At 35.9% G+C, this 25,403-nt stretch overlaps 1 non-coding gene across 1 annotated transcript; it reads left to right on the forward strand.

Annotated features, from left to right (window-relative positions):
- Positions 1 to 9,283: 9,283 nt before the first annotated feature.
- LOC121227128 (small nucleolar RNA R71) lies at positions 9,284 to 9,390 on the forward strand. The gene has a single exon (XR_005924776.1). It is a non-coding gene; the product is annotated as a small nucleolar RNA R71 (small nucleolar RNA).
- Positions 9,391 to 25,403: the final 16,013 nt, after the last annotated feature.

Below are 25,403 nucleotides of genomic sequence, written 5' to 3' on the forward strand. Positions count from 1 at the left end.
TTTGTGATCGTTGCTTAGTATACTATCAAGCCCATGTCTCAATTTCTGCTTTTTTGATGCTTTTGAGTTATGCCATTGATAAAATTATGAGCTTTGTGATGTTAGTTGATGAATTATGAAAGATATGTTTTGGGTTAACATATGTTGTCTTTGAATTTTTGATGAAATTGAGTAATTTGGGCTAAATTATAAAAATGTTATTTTGAGGGACTAAAATGTGAAATAAATGAAATGTATGGATTTGTATGAGAGCTATGAAAATTTAGCTAAGCTTGTGTACAAGCAAACTTTATGTATTTTGTGATTTTGTGAATTAGGGATTAAAGTGTCGAAATGTGAAAATGTGAGGGTTAGTTTGCAATATGCCTTAATTGTGTGTATATGGATTGGCATGAATGATTTAGTGAATAAAAGGGTTAATTTTGAAGACATATAGATCAAGAAAAGAGGAATTTGGATTTAAACTGAGGGAAGTCGAAGGTTATTGAGTAAACAATCCGAGTCAACAACTCTGAGTATGAGGTAACAATAAATCAATTGTATTTGGCACTAAGTGTGCGATTCAAACTAGCTTTGGCTATATGAGGCACTAAGTGTGCGATACCGAGATAGCTTCGGTTAATTGAGATGGCACTAAGTGTGCGAAATTATTATAGCTTCGGCTAATCTTAAAGCACTAAGTGTGCGGATGTTTAAAGCATTAGTAATCTTCAGAAAGTCTTAAAATATCCGAACAAGAGGTAAGAATGAAAATGAATGAATATGGGAATGTTCAGGTAAGTATACTACCTATATGGTAGATGGTATTATGCATATAAAGTTTATTGAATTGGTGTAAACATATGTATGATGTTGGCATGAAATTGATAGATGAGTTGAGAATTTATAAGTACTTATGTATTGATGTTTCATATTTTATATACTGTTGATGATTTTGGTACGAACTTACTAAGCTTTTGAAAGCTTGCTTTGTGTGTGTGTTTGCATTGTTTTATAGATATCAAAGCTACTGTGAGCTCGGGGATTGTCAATGATCATCACCACACTATCAAACCTCATTTTGGTACTTTGGAAATGTATATATTAAAGTATGGCATGTATAGGCTAGAAGTTGTGGGATTATGTTTTGTGATGTATGTATTTAGCCATATGTTATGGCTTGGTATGGTTATGGATATGTCATGGTTTTGGTATAAGATATGTGATGCAATATGATATATTTGATATGTTTTAGTTGGACAAAAGAAACGCTAAATGTTGGTGAGTTTTGGCAAGTTTCAGCATGAAATTGAATGATGCATAGAAAGAAATGTTTTGACAAGCTTTTGACTTATGTTTTGACATAGATTGGTAAGGCTTATGAGTATGTATTTGATTGGAATTGATATGTCATGAGTGGCTTATGTTTTGGTTTGGAATTTCGCTGAATTGGTTGTGCATATATGCTTATTTCTTTGCTTGTAGGTTGACCCAAATTGGGGTGGCAAATTGGCTATTCAAATGGCATATTTTTGTCCACACGGGCAGAGACACTGGCCTATGTCTCAGCCATGTGCGACACATGATCACGTTACATGGCCGTGTGTCCCTTAGGGTACCCTACGAATTAAAGGCAGTATGCCCTCTAGTTTTGACACGGCCTAGACACACGGGTGTGTCTATTAGTCATGTGTGGCACACGGGCTAACACGCGGGCGTGTGGTTGGCTATGTGGCCAAGTTAGTAGCCTCCCTAATTTTCACACGGCCTGGCACACGGGCGTGTCTTGTGGCCGTGTGGATAAGTTAGTATGTATGCCTTATTTCACCACGGCTTAGACACACGGGCGTGTCTAATTCTGTGTAAGGCACACGGCTTGTTCACACGGGCGTGTGACCTTTTGAAAGTCGAAAATTTTTATAAGTTCTGAAAAGTTCACATGTTATCGATTTAGTCCTAAATGCATGGATTAGACCTTGTGATCGCGTGATTCGTAACAAGTAATAAATATTTATAATGAAGATCAAACCTAGACTAACTATTATCACGACAAAAAGGCAAGCGCACCTATCGAACAATAGTATAGTAATGGCAAGACCGGGATATCGTACCCAAGGGAACCAAAAGTACTAGTAATAATTATCTTTTTATTATTTAACCTAGAAATAAAGAGGGGTTGTTTATTAAACTAATTAACTAAACTAATTAACCAATTAAAATAAAGAAAAGAGAAAATTTGGAAAAAGACTTGAAGAAAGTAATTGATAAAGACGACACCCAAGGAGGAATCCACTTAGATTTCACTTGTTATCTGACTCTGAACCAGACGATTTATTCAATTGACTTGATCCGTGAGACTCCCTAACCTATATTATTATCTCTTTCGACACTAATAACGTCTAACCCTTAGTTGAATTAATCGAAATCTCTTTCTTAATTAAAATCCCTAGGGAAGCAGTAAATCGATCTATGGACTCCCATATTAGGTTTCACCCTAATCCGACAAAATCTTGTAACCCTATTTCTAGGTGTTCGATTAACTCCGCTTAATTATGCCAAATCTATTCTTAGACAGGGACTTTTGCTCCTCTGCATAAGCATATCAAATCATGAATTAATACCCGGAATATTAACCCAAGCATTAAGAACACATAATTAAGAACAAATCAAGTATTTATCATACAGTTCAGATAATAATAACAAGATCCATCATAGGTTTCAACCCCCTTAGGTATCTAAGGGGTTTATTTCATAATAAAATAAAAGTACATCTGAAAAGTATGAAAATAACAAAACATAAAGAAAACTCTAAAACCCCTGAAGGAATTCTGAGAGAGATCTTCAGTCTTGGAGTAGCTCCGGCTTTTGGGATGGATCGTCTGGCTTCCTTCAAGTAATTCTCGGTGTGTGGTTTTGTACTCCAGAAAAGTTTTGGAGGGTAGAGGGGGCTTTCTAAGTCATACTTAGGGTGTTTATACAGGCTTTGTATTGGCTTTCTTTTTCCCTAAGTATCCTTTTCCGTGTAAAATACAACTATTTTAAAAAAGGACACGCTCGTGTGCCACGGCCATGTGACGTGTTTGCCACGCCGTGTTCGATCCGTTAAATTGCACATGGCCGTGTGGGTCAATGGCCAGGCCATGTGAATTGTGAAAGCCTTGGTTGACACCTTCGAAAGACACGGGCGTGTGAGAAGCCCGTGTAGTAAGGCTTAAGCCGTGTCATCTTCTTGATTTGGTCCGTTTTGTCCCTTTTTGGCTCATTTTTGGCTCCTTTTGACTCTTGGTGTTCTCCTGAGTACAAAACATGAAATAACCAGATTAAGAGCACCAAAATCTGCAAATCTAGTGATAAACATCCATAAATATGCTAAGTATTTGGGGTAAAAATATGTATAATTTAGCGTTTATCAAATACCCCCACACTTAAGCATTTGCTTGTAACTCTCATTTACTGCTAGAATTAATTCCTTTCAATCACACAATCATTACTGATAATGTTACAAACTATTCCACGAAAAATCATACAGTGAGAATTTAACTATAGGGGCATTAAAAGCCTCAAACAATCTAAATCAAATATTTTGATAATAAAATTATAGGTAATCTCCTTCCTCTAAGTAATTAACTTTAGTCCTAAATATACAAGAGATGACATCCTCGCTAAGGATTCACTCAAATCACTCAAAGTGTTTAAGGTTCAAGATTAAGCACTCGATTGTCTAACATTAGAAGTTATTACTATAGGCTTGCATGAAAATCAAATCTCCACCACTTGTAAATGATATGATACACAAATCAAAAGGTCTTTGCATGGTTGTAACGGGGTTTAGGTTACGGGTATGGATACAAGCTGAAGAGACAAAGGTTAGAATCGAGATAATTTCAATATATTACCCCACTATCAAAAACTAAATTACTGAATCACAGATAAATATCTAGAACTATATTACATGAGCTCATGACAACTTTAGCTTGCTGAGGATTACAATAATAATACTGAGTTTTTTTTTGTAAGAACAAATCAAGTTAATACAATATAGAAATCATACTTCATGATTCAGTAACAAAAAATGGTGAATATAGTAAGGTAACAATATTAAATTTAATCTCGATAAGAAAAGGGTAAATTAAGTAAGAGGATTTCAACAATAATGCGTTAATGGGTTAATGATGAGGGTTAATCAATAAAAAAGGTTAGTAGGCTCAAAGGGGGTTTACTAAGGGTTTAATTATGTGGGAAGGCTTTTTATGGAGTAAGTGAGTTAAATCCTAAGTGCCTTTATCATCTCAGTATATCAAATCATACGTGTGATCTCGACATGTATAATCGAAGCAAGTTCTAGAATAACAGTTCAATGTTGACACACTCAAACCACAAAAGAAGTGAGCAAGAAAGAAAGCTATATGCTCAAAAGGCTAAAAAATCTCACCGAAAATTTGGGTTTTTGATGTCATTCCTGTATACTTAAGATTTCAAGATAATACCTCAATTTAGGAAAATAATCTAAAAAATTTTAGTTCTCAAAATATCAACTTATCATGCTCGATTCTCTAATGTTCTATAATCAAATAATCATGCATAATTCCCATGGTCTAATTCATGACATATCAATAATAATTATAGATCAATCAGAATTCATTCGATCAAGATTAAGAGAAAATCACTTAAGCACAAGACCAAATTTAGGGATTTGAGAATAATGCAAAAAGTTAGGTTTCATGTTCATGTTCACCCCCCACACTTAAGATGTACATTGCCCTAAATGTACAAAGATAGACTATTCAAAATAAAGAAAATCATAAGAGGGAAGGAGGTGAAACTCCCTGTGGGGAAAGTGGGGAAAGTGCTTGGTTCTGAGGCTGGAGTGTTTGGGGAAAGTGGTAGCTGCCACTATTCTTGGCTAGATGAAGAAATTGGGTCGTTGAACATGGCACTCGTTGGGTATTGTTCCCTACTTGTTTCCTCATTTCGTAAAATATTCCTAGCAGCATTGCTTGGACGTTTCTAGAATCATTAAGAGCTTACTAAGAGTTGGGTGTGGAAGAGAGCGTAGTGGGATTACTTGTTAAAAATACCAGAAAAATGAAGAAAGTAAAATTTACTAATATAGATATGTCTTTCAAAACAAAATAATAAAATTGAAATGAAAATAAAAATAAAAATACAAAGATAGGAGGATTCAATGATCCTCGTCAGTGGGGCCCTCAGGTGGTGGCACTGGAGTGGCAATGTGAAAGTGCTGGCACAGCTGCTGCATCATAGCCTGCATGTCGTCCATCTGTCTGTCACGTCGCTAATCTTGCTCGTGAATCATCTCGAACTGTGTAGTGCAATATTTGTCGAAGTGAGCGAGTCAGTCGGAAAGGTGTGCCAATAAAGCAGCCACATAAACTGGTCATTCCCTAGGTGGCATGGTAGAAGGCTCCTCGTGATGTGGGGGAACATCATCAGGAATGTCCTCAAGATCCTCCTTGTCAATTGCATGAGTGAGACGGTACTGAGGAGGATCGGTCCCATGTCGGTGCTCGATCATTCTCATGTGTAACATAGTCGTGATGCCATGTGGGGACATCTGACCTATCAGTGTAAGCGCTGATGACTGGGCCAGAGTGTTGAGGAGGCTGAAGTGTCTGGCAAGGCGCGTCATGTAGGGGCCAATAGAGATTACTCACTTCCGATGCCGCTCGGTCTGATGGGAATGGCGAAAGCGATGAAATATGCCAAGTCAGTCACATGTGATTTTGCCATGCACCATAAATAGTAGGCGTCGTGGGTGTTGACAACGTCAGTGCTCTCTCTCCTTCTGATCAAGGTGTATGCTAATATGGCATGGAGATATCGTAGGGAAGGGGCGAGAGCTGAGGCCTTCGAGTGGCTGGGGTCGTAGGTGGAAGAGAGTGGTGCCAAAACCTTCCAGCACAATGAGGGAGAAATGTGGATATTGTGTGGTAGTGCATTCATGTCCTCCTCCACCATAAACTCATCAGTGTAAAGTCCCAGAGCGACTCCAAACTCTTGGACACTCATCGCGCTAACTAGACCGCCTAATCGAAAGTGAATGGTGCCTGGGTCGTCATTGTTCGTCATCACCACCTGTAAATGAAAAGTAGAGTATAATTCTAAAGTTAGCTCTAAATAAGTGGGTTCGGTAATAGTAAATAACCATTCCCATGGGTCTGTGGATAGGAGGGCGCGGATGGCATCAGCTAGGTGGACTTGCTCTACGACAGCCCAGTCAATGCAGCGACCTGTAGTGAGGGGTCGCGCGCGTAGTATCTGAAATAGCTCCCCTTGCGAAGCTTGCGGAAACTTAAGGAATGGGTGCCAAATTTGGCTGTAGCACGTACTGAGGAAGAACCCGGTCCCCTACGTCTCTTTGAGGATGGGACCACAGTCTTCTTGCCTCTCGATGATGACATAATGTACCAAAAGCTGTTGTAGGGTGGCGCACGGGCATGTTGGTGGTGAGAACGGGCATAGGGCGTGAGTGTACAGCCATATGGAGGAAAAATGGAGGGAAAAGAGAGGGGAAAGTGAGGATTGATGCAGGGGGATTGGATTTTAGGGTGGTTTGGGGGTTGGGGAAGTGAGAATTTGGGGAATGGTGGCTGAAATAGGGATTAGGGAGTGGAAAAGGGGAGATTTCGGCTAGGGTTTTAAAAGGAAGAAGAAAATGAACAATAATTTGCTTATATAGGTGAGGTGCACATGGCCTCAGGCCACGCCCGTGTTCTCTGAAGGTGAGTCCGTGTTTTTCGAATTTTGCAATTTAGGTCTTGCCCGGCTACTATCCCACGCTCGTATGTCTGGGGCGTGTGTGGTACACGGCCATGTCGCATAGTCGTGCCTAGCTTTGTTCGCTTCTCCCACGCCCGTGTGTTAGGGTACCATGCCCGTGTATTGTTGTCCACGGCTTAACGACACAGGAATGTCTTACGCTTGTGTCGAAGAAACAGAATCGAACCTTGCGTTTTTCAATTCCCATGCCCGTCTTAACCTACCAAGTTCCCCCACGGCCATGTCGCACGACCATGGGGATTTATCGTATCCCGTGTTTTGGGGAAATCATGTCCTGCTTCCATACGGCCGTATCGCACGGCCGTGTCTCTTTCCCTGTTTGGCCACAGCTTTAGGCACGCCCGTGTGCCTGGCCGTGTGTGCTAAAAAACTTTGCAATTCAAAGATAAAGTTAATGATTCAAAGTGTTAGAAATTAAAAATAAAGAAATCATGTTAGTGCTTGAGTTGCCTCCCGAGAAGCGCTTATTTATAGTCTAAGCTCGACTTACCTCTCTAGTGAATGGTCAGGGTGGTTCGAGGAGTTTATACTCCTCATTCTTGCTATCAATCTTATCAAAATAGGGTTTTAATTGGTTGTTGATTACCTTAAAAGTGCTGAACTTGAGGTGACTCACCTCCACCGTACCGAATGGAAAAATAAGAAGGATTTCCTCATTCGGTGTGGTTGTGACAATGTGAGGATCTACGACATCTAATAAGACTTTATCTCCAACCTTAAGTTGATTCAGAGAGGTATCGACCTTATTTGATGTAGTTTCGGTTTATCATGTGTTCTCAGTTTGTGTACTCGCCATTCGTCTAGCTGCTCTATCAGTAGCCTTCGTTTTTTATGAATGTGTCCTCTATCATTCTTGGAACATGGCTCGTGAACTTCTTTGAAACTTAATTTCTGCAAAGTCATATTGTCAGTTTTAGTAGATTGGTGTGGACTATTACCTTCAATGTTCGATGTGATGCCAGAATTACAATCTTGAAGGGTGATCATTTCGTTTCCCACACGAAGTGTAAGCTCACCTGTCCCAACATCAATAATTGTTTTAGCAGTTGCTAAAAAGGGCCTTCCTAAAATCAAAGGGGTGTTATTATCCTCCTCTATGTCTAGAACAACAAAATCAACGAGAAATATGAACTTATCTACTTTCATGAGTACATCTTCAATAATACCCCTAGAGAATCTTATAGTTTTATCTTCCAATTGAATGCTCATCCTAGTTTGTTTAGGTTTCCCAAGACCTAGTTGCTTAAACATTTTGTAAGGCATTACGTTAATACTAGCCTCTAAATCAGCTAATGCATGACTTATATCTAAACTACCAATTAAACAAGGAATTGTAAAACTCCCTGGATCTTTCAATTTGTGGGGTACCTTATCCTGTAGAATAGATGAACAGCCTGCGTTTAGCTCCACATGCGACGCTTCATCCAACTTTCGCTTATTTACTAAAAGCTCTTTTAAAAATTTCATTGCATTTGGAATCTGTGACAAAGCTTCAATAAACGGTAGGTTAATATGTAATTTTTTCAAAAGTTTGAGGAATTTACCGAATTGTTTGTCTGAGCGGTCTTTCCTTGTCGCGCTAGGGTTGAGACACGAGGTCTATATTCTTTATTCACCGTTTTGTTATGACTTACCTCACTTTTACCTTTGCTCACCACAGTTTCTTGCATCATTTCTGGCTCAGGCGCAATGAATCCTTCCTTATCTTAAGTACTAATTACGTTGAGGTGTTCTCTTAGGTTAGGTTTAGTATTACTTGGTAAGGTACCTTGTGGTCATTCGGAGATTAGTCTGGATAGCTGCCTATCTGAGTTTCGAGTCCTTGGATCGAGGCTTGTTGATTTTTAAGCGCTGTCTCGGTATTTTGGAAAAGGGTTTCTGAAATTGATATGAATTTTGAGAGCTTCTCCTCAAGGTTTGGTTTCTTCTCTTGTTGATAAGGTGGCTATTGAAAACCCTAAAGATTTTGTGGTTTTTGATTTCTTTAACCACCCCAGGAGAAATTTGGGTGGTTCCTCCAACCTACATTATAAGTATTACTGTATGGGTTATTTTGAGATCTAAAGTTATTGTTACCCATATAGTTGACTTTTTCCTCTTCGGTTGTAGGATTGAAGGATTGATATTCTGTATACACACCTCTTCCACTTAAGTCACACCTCATTACTGGATGTATCTGCGTAGAACTAAGAAAACCATCAATCTTTTTATTGAGAAGTTCTACCTGATTTGATAACATAGTAACTGAGTCGACGTTATAAACGCCGGATGTTTTTGTTAGCTTAGTCCTCATGACTTGCCACTGATAGCTATTCAGTGACATTTCTTCAATGAATTCACTGATAGCTTAGTCCTCATGACTTGCCACTGATAGCTATTCAGTGACATTTCTTTAATGAATTCACTGATAGCTTAGTCCTCATGACTTGCCACTGCATCAACCATTTTCCGAGTCGAGGGATTCAAACCATTGTGGAATGTTTGTACTTGCAGCGAAAGTGGTAACCCATGGTGAGGGAACCTTCTCAGTAAGTCCTTGTATCTCTCCCATGCATCGTAAAGTGTTTCTAAATCCATCTGGACAAAAGAAGAGATATCATTACGTAATTTAGCCGTTTTAGCCAGCAGAAAGTATTTTAGTAAAAATTTTTGGTCATTTGTTCCCAAGTAGTAATTAACCCTCGTGGTAATGAGTTCAACCATTGTTTAGCTTTGTTCCTCAATGAAAAAGGAAATAACTGAAGACGAATGGCATCATCAGAAATGCCATTGATTTTAAATGTATCACAAAATTCCAGGAAGTTTGCTAAGTGAATGTTGGGATCTTCATCCTGCAAACCATCAAACTGAACAAACTGCTGTATCATTTGAATTGTGTTAGGTTTCAGTTCAAAAGTATTTGCAGCTACAGCCGGTCTAACTATGCTAGATTCAGTTCCTGTTAGAGAAGGTTTAGCATAGTCATACATAGTACGTGGAGAAGGATTTTGATTAGCCGCAATTGCAGGAGGTAGCTAATTGCCTTGGTTTTTAGCCATCTCTTCGGTTGGGGGTTGAGTATCGTCTTCTTGCTCGTTCTCCGTGTATCATAAGCTGCGCCTTATCTCTCTTTGATTTCTACGAACTGTACAATCAATTTTTTCGTCAAAAAGTAATGGTCCCGACAGGTTCTTCTAGCCATAAACTATAAAAACCTGCCAAGAGAAAGAATAAGTAAATTAATAAATAATAATAATAAAATTAAATTAAATTGCAAGAAAAATAAATGGCTAAAGTAATAAAAATTGAGCGTTCCTAATATCTTAGTTCCCCGGCAACGGCGCCAAAAACTTGATTGTGTGATTCGTAAAAAGTAATAATTTTTTATAATGATGATCAAACCTAGACTAACTATTATCAGGACGAAAAGGCAAACGCACCTATCGAACAATAGTATAGTAATGGCAAGACCGGGATATCGTACCCAAGGGAACCAAAAGTACTAGTAATAACTATCTTTTTATTATTTAACCTAGAAATAAAGATGGGTTGTTTCTTAAACTAATTAACTAAACTAATTAACTAATTAAACTAAAACAAAGAGAAAATTTGGAAAAAGACTTGAAGAAAAGTAATTGATAAAGATGATACCCAATGAGGAATCCACCTAGATTTCACTTGTTATCTGACTCTGAACCAGACGATTTATTCAATTTACTTGATCCGTGAGACTCTCTAACCTATATTATTATCTCTTTCGAGACTAATAACGTCTAGCCCTCAGTAGAATTAATCGAAATCTCTTTCTTAATTAAAACCCCTAGGGAAGCAGTAAATCAATCTATGGACTCCCATATTAGGTTTCACCCTAATCTGGCAAAATCTTGTAACCCTATTTCTAGGCGTTTGATCAACTCCGCTTAATTATGCCTAATCTATTCTTAGACAAGGACTTTTGCTCCTCTGCATAAGCACATCAAATCATGAATTAATACCCGGAATATTAACTCAAGCATTAAGAACACATAATTAAGAACAAATCAAGTATTTATCATATAGTTCAAATAATAATAACAAGATCCATCATAGGTTTCAACCCCCTTAGGTATCTAAGGGGTTTAGGTTATGATAAACGCCAAATTATACATGGTTTTACCCCAAATACTTAGCATATTTATGGATGTTTACTACTAGATTTGTGGATTTTGGTGCTCTTAATCTGGTTATTTCATGTTTTGTACTCAAGAGAGCACCAAGAGTCAAAAGGAGCCAAAAACGAGCTAAAAAGGGACAAAACGGACCAAATCGAGAAGTTCACAACGCCTAAGCCTTGCCACACGGCCTGCTCACACGCCCGTGTCCTTCGAGGGTGTCGACCAAGGCTCTCACAATTCACAGGGCCTGGCCATTGCCCCACACGTCTTTGTGCAATTTAACGGATCGAACACGGCCTGGCAAACACGTCACACTGCCGTGGCATACGGGCGTGTCCCTTTTTCAAAGAGTTGTATTTTACACGGAAAAGGGTACTTAGGGAGGAAGAAAGCCAACCCAAAGCCTATATAAACACCCTTAGTACGACCTAGAAAGGGGGCCTCTTCCAGAACTTTTCTGGAGTACAGAACCACACACCAGGAATTACTTGAAGGAAGCCAGACGATCCATCCCAAAAGTCAGAGCTACTCCAAGACTGAAGATCGCTCTCAGAATTCCTTCAGCGGTTTTAGAGTTTTCTTCATGTTTTGTTATTTTTATACTTTTGAGATGTAATCTTATTTTATTTTGAACTAAACCCTTTAGATACCTAAGGGGGATAAAACCTATGATGGATCTTGTTATTATTATCTGAACTGTATGTTCAATACTTAATTTGTTCTTAATTATGTGTTCTTAATGCTTGAGTTAATATTTCGGGTATTAATTCATGATTCGGTGTGCTTATGCAGAGGAGGAATAGACCGTGCCTAAGAGTAGATTTGGCATAATTAAGCGGAGTTGATCGAACGCCTAGAAATAGGGTTATGAGATTTTGCCAGTTTAGGGTGAAACCTAATATGAGAGTCCATAGAGTGATTTACTGCTTCCCTAGGGGTTTTAATTAAGAAAGAAATTTTGATTAATTCAACTGAGGGTTAGATGTTATTAGTCTCGAAAGGGATAATAACATAGGTTAAGGAATCTCACGGATCAAGTCAAGTGAATAAATCGTCTAGTTCAGAGTCAGATAACAAGTGAAATCTAGGTGGATTCCTACTTGGGTGTCATCTTTTTCAATTGCTTTTCTTCAAGTCTTTTTCCAAATTTTCTCTTTGCTTTAATTAAATTAGTTAATTAGTTTAGATAATTAGTTTAATAAACAAACCCTTTTATTCTTAGGCTAGATAATAAAAAAGATAGTTATTACTAGTATTTTTGGTTCCCTCGGGTACGATATCCCGATCTTGCCATTACTATGCTATTGTTCGATAGGTGCGCTTGCCTTTTCGTCGTGATATAGTTAGTCTGGGTTTGATCTTCATTATAAATATTTATTACTTGTTACGAATCACACGATCAGTTCATAATAAAATAAGAGTACATCTCAAAAGTATGAAAATAACAAAACATAAAGAAAACTCTAAAACCCCTGAAGGAATTCTGAGAGAGATCTTCAGTCTTGGAGTAGCTCCGGCTTTTGGGATGGATCGTCTGGCTTCCTTCAAGTAATTCCCGGCGTGTGGTTCTATACTCCAGAAAAGTTCTGGAGAGTAGAGGGGGCTTTCTAAGTCATACTTAGGGTGTCTATATAGGCTTTGGATTGGCTTTCTTCTTCCCTAAGTATTCTTTTCTGTGTAAAATACAACTCTTTGAAAAAGGGACACGCCCGTGTACCACGACCGTATGACGTGTTTGCCAGGCCGTGTTTGATCCGTTAAATTACACACAGCCGTGTGGGTCAATGGCCAGGCCGTGCGAATCGTGAAAGCCTTGGTCGACACCCTCAAAGACACGGGTGTGTGAGAAGCCCGTGTAGCAAGGCTTAGGCCGTGTCATCTTCTCGATTTGGTCCGTTTTGTCCCTTTTTGGCTCGTTTTTGGCTCCTTTTAACTCTTGGTGCTCTCCTGAGTACAAAACATGAAATAACCGAATTAAGAGCACCAAAATCCACAAATATAGCGATAAACATCCATAAATATGCTAAGTATTTGGGGTAAAAATATGTATAATTTGGTGTTTATCACCTTGTATGCTCGGTTTAAGTTCATAATGAACATGAATGAATGGTATTTTTTTGAATTGAGATGGTATTTGATATTTTGTTGTTTTGATCTAAGTTACGACTCCGGTAATGCTTCTTAACCTATTTCGACGACAGATACAGGTTAGGGGTGTTACAAATGTACATGTACGCACGAAGAGATCAGTTAGAGATTCGCAAGGTACTCACAGAACCTTCACTACTTCCTCACCTTTTATGGCTTCAAACATCAAACATGGGCTTCCATCAAGTAGATCGGTAGCTCCTAAATGTTAGAACACAGAAACTCATTAATATCTATTATGTGACTCACTCTTCCTTTCATTTCGGACATCAAAATCACATAGTAAAGCTCTACCAAGCTTGCGCTATCAAGCTAACAAAATTGCCCTCTGGCAATATAGCATGCAAGGTTAGGAGACTTACCTTACAAGGGGCATTTCAGATCTAATCCTCTTATTCCCTACTCATTCTAAAGGATGAGAGGATTTTTCCCCTCAACACATCCTTATATAGATGGAGAATACTTCATGAGGAAGGAATGAACAGTTTCTAGCACTTACTCGGTCTTCAAATATTTTCTTTTTGTCCCATTAGTTGTGTGGAATGTGTTTTAATCCATGTGATCACCAGATAGATGCACGAAAGCTATAAAGCAATGTGTATGAACATACAAACATATACATAACTTATGACTGGGTCTTAGCCCATTCTTCGTTAGGGCGTAGTTGATAACTCGACTAATCACGCATTGGAGTATCATGCCTTCTTGGCCGTGACTCCATTACTTGATTCTGATATGTGCTTTACTAGGTTTTCTTTCCTAATGGCATCTCACATAAAATTTTATTATAGACTATGCGTCCACTTGAACGTCAAAAGTCTTAGTGGGGCAAACAACACTTTACTATCCTATAGACTATAGGGCTCACCATTTGCCAAGCCTAATTGTAACGCCCCAAATTTGGGCCTAGAAGTATAAGATTTTGAGCATGGGAACAGTTATGAGACTGCACATAAATAATTAATTGTACAAGAAAGTGACACAAGTAGGTATCTACTTTAGTGTTTAAGTGTTCTGAGTCTTCTGGGAGTGTTTGAGAAGTCTTGGGTTCAAGCCTTGGCTTGCACAAATTTTTTCTTTTTAATGATAAAACCTCTATCTTTGGGCAGTAGGGTTATAAGTAAATTTTGTTAAAAACATGTCAGAAAGGGCCTGTTAGCCTAGTGGTAAGTGGCGTGTAGAGTGTGCAAGGGGTTTGAGGTTCGAATCCCTGTTTGGGTTAATGGAGATTATTTTTTTACTGGTGGCCATGGGAGGAAGTTGTGTTTGATCGAAACACCAAGGAATTTGAATAAGTTTGAATGGGGTTGTTGTTAGCCAGATTTGGGGAGTAAAAAGGACTTTTCGATTTTTGAGATGTGATCGGTTGGAGAGATTTTGAGAGGAAATTTAGGAATTTGACGTTATGGGGAGAGCGGTGCCGAATTGGTATGTGGTCACTTCTTTTCTCTCCATTTTTGATTGCTTAACAATTGTTTTTTTGGTTCTTTCCATTTCTCAGTTTTGAAGTCGAATTGTGTTACAAGTCTTTTGGGCATTTTTTACTCGTTTTTCTTTTTATTACTTATTTCGATTTGCGTTGCACTTTCTTCTCTCTCAATCGGCTCTTATCAGACACCCCTTTTTTACATTTTTACTTTGGCCAAATTTTCCTCCTCTCCCTCTCCCTTTCAATCATTTTCTCTGACAGAATACCTCATCTCTCTTTCTCTTTCTATTTTGTTTCGATTTTGACAATTGATCTTTGACCATTTGGTGGGTGCACGCGATTCTTCTCTGTTCCTCTCCCTCTATCGATTTTTCCTTGGCCAAACATTGGTAAGTAAATCTCTGCTTCACTTCTGCCCCTTTCGGCTTCTCTCATTCTTGTGCACTATTCCTCTATCCTTCCTATAGTAACCCCCTCTGTTTACTGTTTTAGTTTAGTTCTCCTCTTCGATCTTGGTTCACTACATCACTGAGTCATACTCTGTACTGTCATTATTTGGCAAAGGTGGTACAACCAAGATTGTTTTGTAAACTAATATAAGTTTAATAAAGAGGTCATAACTTTCGTGTAGATGGAGTAAGTTGATTAGTGCGCCATTTAGGAACCAAGGGTGCGATTTTGATTGGCCTTCTGTAAGGAGGAGTTTATTATGATCGATTTGGAACTTCGTTAGATTCCATATGGTATATGAGTTAAGTACTGATTAAAGGGCTTGTTGGTTGTATCTAGGTATAGGAGTTTCCGGAGCACGGTTAACTTCAAAACATGTCAGGTGATTACTAATCACTATATTAACCGTAAATCGGCAAAAGATGGAAAATAGGACCATTGATGCCGTATGGGCGTTCAATCGCTCGTGTGGTAACCCCAAACGCATAAAACATGGGTACTGGATTACGAGAGGCCATCATGGGTAATCTCATGGGCTTAGGCCGTTTTGGGCCATGTTGGGACGAAATAATGACCGAAATACCTCCATAGGGTAAAATGATCGAAATACCCCATAGGATAAAATGACCGAAATACCCCATAGGTTAAAATGACTGAAAAACCCCATATGGTAAAATGACTGAAATACCCCCATAGGGTAAAATGACTATAATACCCCTATAAGGTAAAATGACTGTAAACCCCTGTAAGGTAAAATGATTATTTTTCCCTTATGTGTTAAATTGACAGTTTTGCCCTTGTGTTAAAATGACGATTTTTCCCTTATATGATAAAATGACAGTTTTGCCCTTGTGTTAAAATGATTGTTTTGCCCCTATGTGACGTATGTTTATATTTTAGCATGCTATGTTTAATTGTATTGAGTACATGTTTAATATTATGATATGACATGACATTTTTCATGATGCATTGCATGTGGATAGGCTTATATATGATAGGAGGAAGCGTCCTGTACTGGCACCTTTGCTGTAAATCACTGATGGCTCTAAGCCTATTATACTGACAACTCTGCTGCAAATACTATTTACTGCAGCAACCAGTGCTAATTCTGGAGTGTAGGGATGGGTGGGTTGATTATATCTTCACATGGAGTGTAGAGGATGGATGGGTAGGACTTGCATACTGTTTACTGTTATTGCACTATTTACTGTTACTTCAATGGGCCAAGGCCCAAACACATGACTGTTCCTGTATTGAGATAGGCTAAAGCCCAAACTAATCTTGTCACTGTTACTAAAAGGAGCTTAGGTCCAGACTGTGTTTGTTGTCTAATTGATTGCTTATATGGGATTACACACTGAGTTTTTGTAAACTTACCCATCTGTTTTAACTGTAAAAGTAATCCTTAGTCTTAGGCGGATCGGTGCTGCGAGGGACTCAAAGGTGGCCACACAACCGCTCTTGCTTCCTCATTGGATTTTTAATTTATAAGTAGTTTTATTTCGGTATTTTTATGTAATAAGGCCTCTATAATTTTTAATTTTTGGGGTTTTATTTATTTTGATTTATATCTGCTAGTAGTAGGATATGGGTTTTCAAAAGATATACATGATTTACCTAAATACCACGAATACGCAAAACCATTTCAAAAGCTTCTACGATAAACGAGATTTTGAAATTAATAAAGTTTTAAGTAAATGCTTTTGATAGTGACGCAAGGTTTAAAATTATTTTCTAGATCACACAAAGAGGCTAAATAAATATTGGGCTTTTCAAACGATATCATGCTTTACGAAAAACACTTCAATGTGACATCGCCAGATTTGGCCATAACGTCCAGGCCGGGTTTGGGGTGTTACACTTATACTTAACCAAGTGGAGCTTTCCTATCTTTCTTTGGTTTTGCTCTCCCGAGGAGAGATATAAGATATCTTTCTTGTCTTACACACTTTGACTTGTCCCTTGACTTTATTGGGACTCAACAAATGTTACATCAATCAATTGGTGGTCTTATCCAAATATTCTTAATTCCAAGAATACTAGTCAAGTACTTTCTTTTTTTTCTTAACTATTTTAGTTCATGTTTAGTTAAACTTTAACTATTGTTTCCTTTTAATCTAACTGGCTCAAGACCATCGTTACCGGATGCTCTCTATTGTTGAGATAACCTTTTCATCCTAGGGCTTTATTTTTTATAACAAATTGTTCCCAAACTATGCACGCCCATTAGATGCTCCTAGGGTGAATCCTTCCTTATCCAATACTTTCCTGTTCATTACGTGCTAACCCAGTGTTTTCCAATCTCTTAAGGCACCACATACGCATTTGGGTAGTTTTTATACCTAGTATTGTTCTAACTTAAGGCACCACATACGCATTTGGGTAGTTTTTATACCTAGTATTGTTCTAATATTGTTCTAACACTTATAAGCTTTTGCACCTATCATACCCTTCTTATGTTTAGAGCAATATTTAGGTACTAAGGTTCCGTCGGGCAGGATGTTACACTATGTATGTGTGACTAGTGCATTTTGATGTAAGTAAAAGTCTCGGTTTAGATAGATAAGGAACCGAAAGCTGGTGTGTTGAGTGTACGGCTTCTGTAGTATGTAGCGTTATTCACAATAATGGAATTCATTGCCAAAAACATGGGAAAATGATATCATCTCATTTTCATTACATGGTTGATGAACAGTAAAAGTGGCCATGAGTTGTTCATCTTTGTGATAGATGACTTAATCACTAACTATAGTGATTGAATTTTCATGAAGGAAGATGTAATGGTTACCATGAGATAAATAATATCATATTGGGAGAACAAATATTATCCCAAAGAGATCAAGGATATCCTATAAGGGTAATACATTTATGAAAAGGTTACTGGACGAGCATTGACTAGTTGCTTTCATAATGGTATGTCGTTGGGGAGAGCTCAGTCACCATACTATAGTGGAATGAATTCGTCACTAAATGAGTTTATAATTAATAGGGAAAATCTGAAACTTAATTATAAATAATTTGAAAAACTACATATGTCCAATCGATCCCTTAACTAGCTTGTCGAAACCAAAATGAATTGCGTGTTTTAATAGAAAAAAACTAAATGATTAGAGAAAGAGAAATGAGAAACATTCAGGAATGATTATGGTTTTCTCCAATATGAAGAAATGGAATAATTTGAAAATGAATTTAGGTTTCCAAAAATGGAAATAAAAATGAAATTAGAAAATGGAAACTTGCAATCCTATATATGATTACTTGAAAAATGATGGAAGAATGAGTTTATATTCTTAGATTGTTGTGAAGCCCAAAAAAGAAATTAAATCATTTGGCCATAGTGAACATGTTCATTTGTGATATATTGAATGAATTTTCTCAAAACTTTATCGGGGCTAAAATCGTCAAAATTTTATTGGGGGTAAAATCGTCAAAATTTTACCGAGGGTAAAATTGTCAAAAAATTTATTGGGTTAAATTTGGGATGAGAAAATTATTTAATATGTAAATATTAAATTTTATTTTGAAAAATAGAAAAATTGAATTGGGTTGGATCATATTACAAAGTATTAGATCAAAAAGGCCCAGGAAGTACTCGTACTTGGACTTGATGTGAGAAAGGTCGAAAACCCCTCATATAACATGAAGGGGTTAAACCTTAATACAAATATAAGGGTGAGTCGTTCACCCCTCTCTTACTCTAAGTAGAATGTTGTTTTTCTATTTAAAATAAACTTTTATAACTCTACAATGGTTCTATCTTCTTTTCCTATAAATAGTGGCACCGATTGAGCTATTAATAAAGCTTTTGAGAGATTGTTATTCTACCAAAAAATATAGAGAATTTATTCACAACTTATAAACATAAATTTCACAATAACAATTTTACATGTGTCTATTAAAAAAGAGATAATATTCATTTTTACCCCCCAAAAATATTAATTTTCACGTCCTTTATATTTTGGCCGAAATTAATTAATATTGTAACACCCCCTAACCCTGATCTGTCATTGTAACATGGTTATGGAACATTACCAGACATTACAGATCAAATACGAGCATACACATAATTATTTAACATACACATTGCAATTTAATCATAATGTCCCTTTATTGAGCCCTTAAGGCCCAATTCATGTGTTAGAAACAAATCGGGACTTAACCGGAAGTCTAGAAAATTTTTTGTGAAATTTCAAAATTTTTCCTAAGTACAGGGCTCACATGCCCGTGTGGCCAAGGGACACGCCCATGTGACCCTATGACATGCCTGTGCTTCTGGCTGTGTACTATCCCATGTAACTCTCTGACTTACTCACAAGGCCAAGTCATACGCCTGTGTGCTAAGTCGTGTGGTCAATTTGTTTTTCAAAAATTAAGTGTAGTTTTCACACGGCCAGGGCACATGCCCGTGTGCTAGGTCGTGTTCCTCACATGGCTAAGACACATGCCCGTGTCTCTGCCCGTAGGGTAATACCTGAGAATTCTGTTTTAAATTTTTAAGATGCAGAGGACACATAGCTTATCCACATGCCTATGTCTAAGCCGTGTGTCTCACACGGTCTAGTCACACGCCCGTGTGCCAGGCCATGTGGACTCAAAATGAACTTTATTCATCAAGTTTACCAACCCTGCAAATCTTGAACAACAAGCAACTCAAAATCCAATCGTTAAATCAATTCAAAACACATTCAAACACATCTAAAACATGTCAAATAATCAACCTAATAATTTAACCAATGTACCAACATAGGTATTTTACAAATAATTACTAATTCAATTCATTTAACTTCATTTAAACCAATTCAGACTCTATACCAAATTTCAACCTAAAATTTGCATATGTTAAATTCATTCATACTTCAACCAAAATATACCATTTTATAATCTCAACATAACTCATAAACTTATACATATAATCAACTAAAATCATCTTATATCATCATTTACAACCATTTCTCAAAATGACATACATATGACAACCTAGGTACATGCCATTACCAAAAGAAAATATACTTCACCACTTTGAGTTCGGGATCAGCTTTGGATACTAATTCAATGATCTATCTTTAACCTATGCACAGAAACAAACCGTACGCTGAGAATAAACTCAGTGGTATTTTTATAATCTGAATACTTATTAAAATGAATTTACAATATTTATATTTCTTAACACACATAACAAAAATCATTCAAACAAATAACCAATTTCCTAACGCATCATTCATAACACTTTCAATTTTCATCTCTTACTTTTTCAATCTCATAAGTAATAATCAAATAACTTTTCTCAATAGGATACACATCTCATTTCACTATATCAATAACCATTTCATGAACCCATTGGTTCATACATTTCAATTTCATAACTCAATTCAATATCCCAATCCAATTCATGTTCAAAATCATCAAATATCATTCATATTGCCAATTCATTTATTTTCCCCTATTAACAGCACTCAGACTTCGGCAGATACACAGATCCAACCAAAACACATCAGTATGACACCCAGTGCCTCATCAGCCATGCTGAAGTAAGTTGGTACCAATACCTCATCGAATTTATCTTAAATAATAGTTTGACACCCAATGTCTCATTGACTCGTGGTCGAAGTATCCTTGAACACTTCCAATCCTATGGCATGCCAACTATATCCAACTCAGTCTGATATAGTTAATAGGATTTCAATTCACTTTTCAATTTCAACCAATATTTAATCCAATTCAAATAATAACAATATCAATTGTTTGCCTCAGTCTACTTACCATACATATTAAACAATAAATTCAACAATTAATTATTAAGTTCGGATTATAGAAATACAAATCATAATTTCTCGAGTTACTCCTTGTCAGCTTTTTCCTTTCCCTTCTTAGCCGAGGTCTCCGGCACAATGTTAGCTACGGAAATTAAAACAATTTAAAATCATCAATACACACAATTTCACATTAAATATTTCAATTGTTATTCAACTTTTGCTCACATTTCAATTTAGTCCCTAATCAAAACTAAATTTATTTTATTTAAAACTAATTTCATATTTTCATTCCAATCCCACTTTAGACTAATTTCAACTTTCAAATTTCACCATAAACCCTAATTTTGAAATTCTCTCAATTTAGTCACTATTACTTAAAAATTATGTTTTATTTTACAATTCAATCATTTTCTCATTTCTAACTTGAAATTCTATCAATTTAACCCTTAACACTTCAATTTATTCAACTTGAACAACTTCTAAAAATCCACTAACTTCTAAAATTTCAACATAAATCAAGTAGTATTTTGTTTTAGGATTCTAAAAACGTAAAAATTACAAGAAAATAAATTAAATTGACTTACCAATCAAGCTTTGAACCTTAAACCTTAATTTTTATTTTTATTTTTCTTTCTTGTTTTCCCCTTCTCTGTTTCGTTTGTTTTGTTTATTTTAAATTTTCTTTCTTTCTTTCTTTTATTTTATGTTATGTTTAATAGAATATAATAAAAATATAGTATAATATAATAATAATTACTTATATAATAAGCAAGTTTATTATTTCTAATATATGTATATTATTTACACATATAGAATTATATTTTCCATAGACTTCTCACTTATGGTTTAATTACTAATTTAGTCCCTTCACTTTTCCTTTAATCTATAATTAAACTTTCACCCTTTATTCAATTTAGTTCTTATACCTAATTATTCATAATTAAGACTAATTCACCTAACCAAAACCTAATTAACTACACAATTAATTTCATAAATATTTATTAAAAATATTTACGAATTCGTTTTATGAAAATGGAGACTCGAAAATACACTTTCCAATAATAGTAAATTTCGGGTCGTTACAAATATAATTGTTTATATTAATAAATTTAGTAAAATATGTACAATTAATATTTTGTATCAATCAAATTCATATATTAATTTTATTTATGTTCTCTATTTGTGTGTAACCAATTTGTACATATAATGTGTTTAATATTTAACTATCAAATTAAATTAATTAAACAATTAATTTAATTCATGTGACAATTAAATACAATACCAAATGTATTTGGATTCTGTTCATTCCAACTATAGGGTGTGACCCTGTAGGCTCTTGAAACATTGGTAGTAATACTAGAATGTTTCTAACATTACAAGCAATGAGTGACATCTAGCAATGCATCATTGCCATCCAAGTTAGAAGAAGTAGTGATTCGACATAACCTTTCTATGATAATTTTTTTCATGTATTATATCCTTTTATCCTTAATATCTAGATTGGACACAAGTCAGGAAATAGTCACACTTGTATAGTCCAATCTCATATTTCTTGATTTTCTAAGTAGACTACAATAAACAAATAAGTGTGATATCTCATAGCAACTTATTCGAGCATAGCCATGCATTTCTAGTCTCACTCCATCAAGAGGCTTAAAATATGGCTCCCATTATGTAAGAGGGATAAATCCTTTCTTGTTCAACCATATCTAACTACATGGATTGTGCTATATCCAACATTAGTCTTTATAGTACAACCTGTTACAGTAGATGTTTTGACTGTATATAAATATACGACTTATGATGTTGGGAAAATGATGATCTCAAGTCTAAGGATCGTATACGTAGTTATCACTATGAGTAATATTGTGACTATTACATAATAATCCAAGAAACATACTTATATCGAGTCAGTCCAATATGTTGTTCTCTAACACATACTTATGTATTGATTTTGGCATCCTTATGTCAATGACAAATCTTTGTCATCAATCAACTACAGATTAGTCTCAATTCATTATTCTTGTCCAAGTCCACAATAATACTTGACTAAGGACCTTTTATAAGTAATCATATTCTCTTAGGAATTTATTACAATTCAGTTTATTTTTATGCACAGAAAAAGAAACTGAAATAATAATGGCAATGCCTTATATTAATAAACATGGTAAAATGAGTATGTGATTACAATCATCTCATGATTAGTCTTTGGGCATACTCTAACAATCTCCCACTAACGCTAAGACCAATCAATCATATATCTAATACTGAGTGACTTAGTGTGAAGATCATGCTTCTGCTGTGTTAGAGGCTTCGTTAGTGGATCAACAATGTTGTCATCTATTGGTACTCTGCATATTTCCACATCTCCTTGATCAATGATTTCTTGAATGAGATGAAAGAGTCTAAGTATATGTGTGGATTGCTGGTGAAATTTGGGTTCTTTGCTTGTGTCACAAATTTGTTCTTGTCACAACGAAGTTCTATAGCATCTGATATGCTTAGGCACAACCTCTAGTTTAGATATGAACTTCTTGATCCAAACAACATCTTTTGTAGCCTCACTAGCTACAATGTACACGGCCTTAGTTGTAGAATTAGCTACTGTATCTTGCTTTGAACTTTTCCTATAACAACCTAAAATAGGACCTAGGAGATTTAGGGTAATTTAGGAATTTTAGCCTTAGAATGTTCAGATATTGCGACATGGTATATCGATAATATTTTCGATTATGATTTTCAAAAAATTAAATCAATTTTTGAATGCAGTTTTACCAATATTTAAAATTGAACCTAAAAATACCACCACCTATAGTTTTCAGGTTATTTATTCTTTTTTGCTTATTAGTGCCACCCCTTGTTCTCCTAACCTCTCATCCTTGATTTTCTTTGTTTAACCTTCACTCCTTTGATTTCCATCATTCCCTAAGTAGTAAACCTTCATAAATTTTCAAAACAAATCCCAAAACTCCATAAATTTCATCATCTTCTTACCGTGTGAGTTTTTTGGGTTTTCTTCTAATCTTCTTTTTTCTTTCATCTAAGGTAACCATTCGTCTACCCATTAGTTGTTAATGTTAATTAGTCTTTAAAACTAAATTATTAGTCATTAAATCGCATGTTTTGATTAATAGCCGAAAATAGAGTCGTTAATGGTGAATTTTAGGATTTTCAGTAAAAATGTGGTTTCAAAGTGTTTTTCAATTAGTTTTGACATGATTAAGTGGTTTCCAAACTTTTTTTGAAGTTTTGATAAATATTTATTGAGTTTTAATGGATTTTTGAAAAATAGCCATAAAACATGTCGAAAAAGTCGATAGCATGAATTGAGTATTTTTATTTTTATTTTTTGTAGTTTAAAGGTTAGGAATTAGTAGTAGGTGAATTGTAAGGTGAACGAAATTGGTTTTAGGTGAAAATACAGAATATAGAACGAGGTATTCAAATTTAAAGTTTGTTATAGTAAAGGTTTTGGTTACATGAGAACTTAGTTTAGGCTTATGTTTTTTATTACTTGTGGTGAGTCCTTGGCTGATTTTTTAATGTATTATTGTGTGAATTTATTGTGTTAAAGCTTCAGATTCACTAGGATCATCTACAAGTTAGAAAAGGCTAGTTGAGCTTTCGGCTTCTTAACAAAAGTGTATTGGTAAGTGCTCAAAATCATTGCTTGTAGACATGAGTCATGTGTATTTAGGAATTTAGTAGTAGCCTAGACCACTGCTCTAAATTCTAAGTGTAAGCTTTCTCATACCTATGTTATCTTATGAATTATGTGCTTATGTGTTTGTAAATATGTAAATTGAGATGAGATGATATAATATGTGAAATGTGGTTATGATAACTATTCTGAAAGTGAAAATGTATACATGTTATGTATATGTTAAATGTTAGTGAAGTGTTTTGCTAAAAATGCAAATATGCAGTGATAGTACACGATAATTAGTAAGTGATATGTGTTTGATTTCGGATATTTTGGCCTTGTAATCTTGAAACTGTTGGATATAGTTGGCATGCCATAAGATTGTGAATACTCACCTATATATATAGTGATTTTGGGTGTTTAGGCCTTGGGACATGTTGGAGGGATAAGGGAATATGTCCTAAGATCCATTCAACGGGACATGTGAGGGGAAATAAGGAGAGTGTTAGCTATATGCTTCACTTATAGGATATGTTGGACTGTAGAAGTCATTTGGTGTGACTGAAGATCTGTGTATCTGATGTGTAGTGATAGTGCCCACTTTATATTTCATACCTCAAGTGTCAATTTATCATTATATGTGATTGTGTGAAATGTGATACATGATTAATGGAACATGAGTATGTGATATATGCTTGAATGATTACGTAAATACTATGTAGGTGAACTAATAGATAATGCATGAAAAGGTATTATCTGACACTAGACATAAGAATATTGTAATTTTATATATATATGGTTGTGTTGTGGATGTATGATGACATGATTGCGTAGTGGTTATTCTAATCATTCAATGAGCTTGTTTAAGCTCACCAACTCTTTTTAATATATGTAGATTAGTGATGTTTCAGTGTGAGCGGAGTGGTTTTTCCGAGGGAGTGAGCTAAGGAAGACTTGTTAATATTTTATAGGTATTCATTATTTATTTACATTTTGGGGAATAAGGCAATGTGGTAGACTTGTTTATAGCCATGTTAGTTCTAAACATTTTGCTGGTTATTGCTTTT

This window comes from Gossypium hirsutum, chromosome A03, assembly GCF_007990345.1.
Source record: "Gossypium hirsutum isolate 1008001.06 chromosome A03, Gossypium_hirsutum_v2.1, whole genome shotgun sequence".
Classification (NCBI taxonomy): domain Eukaryota; kingdom Viridiplantae; phylum Streptophyta; class Magnoliopsida; order Malvales; family Malvaceae; genus Gossypium; species Gossypium hirsutum.